At 49.1% G+C, this 3,697-nt stretch overlaps 1 long non-coding RNA gene across 1 annotated transcript; it reads left to right on the plus strand.

Moving 5' to 3' along the window:
• The first annotated feature begins 305 nt into the window (after positions 1-305).
• LOC139833480 (uncharacterized) lies at positions 306-3,436 on the plus strand. Its single transcript, XR_011749304.1, has 2 exons — positions 306-3,183; positions 3,263-3,436. It is a non-coding gene; the product is annotated as an uncharacterized lncRNA (long non-coding RNA).
• Positions 3,437-3,697: the final 261 nt, after the last annotated feature.

Genomic DNA, 3,697 nt, shown 5'->3' on the forward strand with positions numbered 1-3,697 from the left:
CCGCTGGATGCCCTTACCATGGTGCCGAAGCTTTGCTGCATCGACTTGGAAAAACACAGACGGTCGATGGAGTAGCAACGTCGAGCTCTGTTCTTCAGAATGGAGAACATAGATGAACACGCACATCATCCTCATGCGCGCGCCTCCATGTGCTTGCGGCACCTTCCGCTGTCTGCTCGTCGGCAGCACCCTCCTCCTCTCGGAGCCGTGGCTCGATGTGCTCGTCGGCGTCATCCGCCTCCACCGTAGCGTGCTCAGCAGCGGCGACGGCCTCCCCCGCTGCTCTGCGCACGGCGGCAGCGAAGACCTTCTCAGCTGCGTCGTGCGGCGACGCCGGCCTCGCACGCGGCCCCGTGCTCGGCGGCGACGGCACGCTCCCGCGAGGCTCCGTGCTCGGCGGCAACGGCGATCTCCTCCTCTCTTTACTCTCGGCGCTGCTTCCCATCGATGTGTGGTCCGTGGTCAAGAGAACCCGGATAAGATGAGGGTGGGACCGTGGGGATAAGATGTAATCGACTATTAAGGCCAGCGATGCTTTTTCTTCCTAATACACGCGCCGCACGGGAGTGCCAGCAATGCGGCGCCTACCAATAGATTTTCCCAAGTAAAAAAGGGTTCCGTCGTCCGTCCGTCGTTTTGCAGTTTAGCTCCTGAAAAACGTGTAATAAACCCGCAGTCCCACCTGATACGTTGCCTGATACTTGTTTTTAGGAAGTGTCTACCATATCTGTTACTATTCCTAGTTTTTTTTTTTTTGAGCGGTTGTTACTATTCCTAGTGACCTAGCCTGAACTTCGGAAGGCGAGAGAGCAATCCATCCTGGGCCAAGGCCCAACAAAATCTAGATGAGACCTACCCGATCGAAGGAACAACGTGCAATGGAAGCTGATCAGAAATATTCTGTATTGCATCTAACCATGACATATGCAATCAAACTGATACACACGTCGATAGATTGGTTTGTGCTATTGTCAAAGAAAACAACTCCAAGTCGGTCCCGATTAGAATTCCTACCTAACCTAACAACCTCTGGTATATATATATACACACGTGAGATGGAAGACACAACGTGAGATCGCGGAGACAGCTTGAGATCTAGACTAGATCGAAAATATTTGGTGGCCGCCATGGACGCTGTTTTGGAGCTCTCGCCGATGCCTCACTGGAGACGACGCGTGCATGTCTCGCCGTGGCTGCAATGGAGGTCTAGCGCCACCTCAAGTTTTGTATCCTCCTTCGCGGGTATGTTTAGTCCGCACATCGCACCAGCCTTGCTCGCTCGCGTGAGCGGATGGACACTACACCACGGTTATAGAATTAGGGGCAATTCTACTAGTCTATCTATACCTAATAATAAAGAAAATAAACCCTCTTGTTCGTTGGAGGCAAGGTGCACACCAGCCGAGCAGTACGCGTCTGTGGCTAGCATCTGCGTTGGAGGCACGGACGCTTAGAAAATAATCAGATTTTTGTTCTATATCTTTTTGCACTCTAAGCGCCCATATAAGCATCGAGCATTGTACGTGCCCTAATACTCCATCCCTACTCGCGTTTCCTCGATCAATTGATGCGTGCGATCCAGTGATTCCCCTTCCATACCAGACGAGAAGTCGTCTCCACGGAAAACTGACGAGGCTCTAGCCGCCGCCGTCTCTGCCGCAGATAGCGTCGTGAGCTTGGGAAGGAGGGATGAAGGGGACGCTACGATTCGATTTGCTAGCAGATGAAGTCCGATGGCGAGCTTTAAGAAAGGAGCATATGTTTTCGGGAGGACGCGAGGAAGTTGGGCTACCGTGTGCAGCCTCGCCCTATTCTGATACGTGGATTCATATTTTGCTGATTTTAGCACGGTGGCAGCAAGCTTGTAGACAAGAGGTGATTCTTGCAGGGGAGGTGACCCTCAATGCCTAGAATCTGAGGATGACTGCTCCATGAGATCTATATATTGGATTTGTGTTAAATTACACACTAAGGCGATTGTTCCATGAGATATGGGGATAGTTTAGTTTGGATTTGAGGGGATTTGGAGAGGCTGGAATTACCCGGCAAAACATGGTAAGGGTAATTGAGATGGCGACGAGGGAGAATTAGCGTGGTGCTTTCTTCTGTATGCGGAGTCTGATTCCAGTTGGAGTGCAGAGCACGATTTCACTCGACCGATACTTTAATCTCTATCTCTACTACTTATAAAGGCACGGACTTGCGTTGGAAAATGAGATCTCAGCCGTGCATGGACGTAAATCGCACAGTCTACAATTCTTTATTCTCCCTCATCCTCCCGATAGTTTAGGTAAAAAAAATACCGCTGATTCAGCATTTCTAATTAGATCCGGGAAAATAGGATCCAAACCACCTTGCACGCGCATCGTGCAACCCAACTCAGGCTAGAAGCACGTAAAAAAACTCAGGCCTAGAAGGAGAGCCACCGCAGATTCGATCACCTCAGATGGACGCCGCCTCCATCCGCTCCGCGAGTTCCACGCTACGGACACGACATGGCGCGGATGGCTACTGCAATCTGTTGAATCTTTGTCTCATGTCATCGGTGCTCGCTGAATGAGGCCGCCGCCGAGGCCCACCGTATTAGCCGCGTCCCGAGCCAGATCCCCGCGTCGTCGCTTCCAAGCCAGAACTGCCGCCGAGGATGGAGCCGAAGCTCGACGCAGCCTACGTCGTCTTCGCCCTGCACTGCACGCCATTTTCGCCTCGCTACAGCCGCCCAAGCTAGTCGACGCTGCCGGCCGCCTACCTGACCAACCAGGTCCTACCTAGGATCATGTAGAAGAGCGCCGATTCTCCGTGCCAGTGCATTGCCTGCACGCAACAACTCGGCGTGGGGAGGTGCCTAGGCCGGATTTCTGGTATACCTCATCTTCGTGATCCAAATTTTGGTCCAATCCTGATTCACTGTTCTCCCTCGAGCTCCTCCTATATGTTAAGAAAATATTACAGAAAATGTTGTACAGAACTGAACACAATTGTTCAGTCGTTGTACTGCTGTTGGGATGTTTGTAAAGCAAGGAATCGTGCGTGCTTGCCTCTACAGCAACAAGAAATTTACAATATGAATATTTTCCAAATAATATAGAGTCTTCATGTCCTAATAAGAGGAGCTCAAGACTGAACCTGAAGAGCAAGCTTGGAGGGAGCAGGAGTTATTCCCATTAGCATCGTGAATCAAATGTAAGTTTCACTTACATCATCTTTCCTCATCAGTAGGTGTTATATTCCAACTCCTAAGGAAGTAAGAACATGATAACAGGAATTCCAGCCCTTCCTTGTTCAGTTGTTCTTCTATTGATCGGAATGGTGTTGTGCTTGGTGTATATGTGAAAAGGTGGCATCAATTTGTCTGAGAAGAAATTGTCCTATCTTGTTTGGATCATGTACAATTATGAGATGGAATTGTTCAGTAATGTACTTGGTTCTATTCAAATCTTTGTTCGATATGAAATATATTTTTCGCTTGAGGCAGACCAGCAAGGGTGCACTTATTGACTGTTATGACATTACCATGAGCACTGAGACTGATATACCTTTATGTAACATTAGATATTAGGAGATATTGATTGAAAGTATATGCCAATTCATGAAGGTTCAGCGGACTTGAGCGAATCATATGACGATAAAATATACTAGAAATTTCACCATTAGAGTGACAAGGAGGTGTAACAAAATTGACCAACCTTGCCTAGAA

Source organism: Lolium perenne, chromosome 7, assembly GCF_019359855.2.
Source record: "Lolium perenne isolate Kyuss_39 chromosome 7, Kyuss_2.0, whole genome shotgun sequence".
Classification (NCBI taxonomy): domain Eukaryota; kingdom Viridiplantae; phylum Streptophyta; class Magnoliopsida; order Poales; family Poaceae; genus Lolium; species Lolium perenne.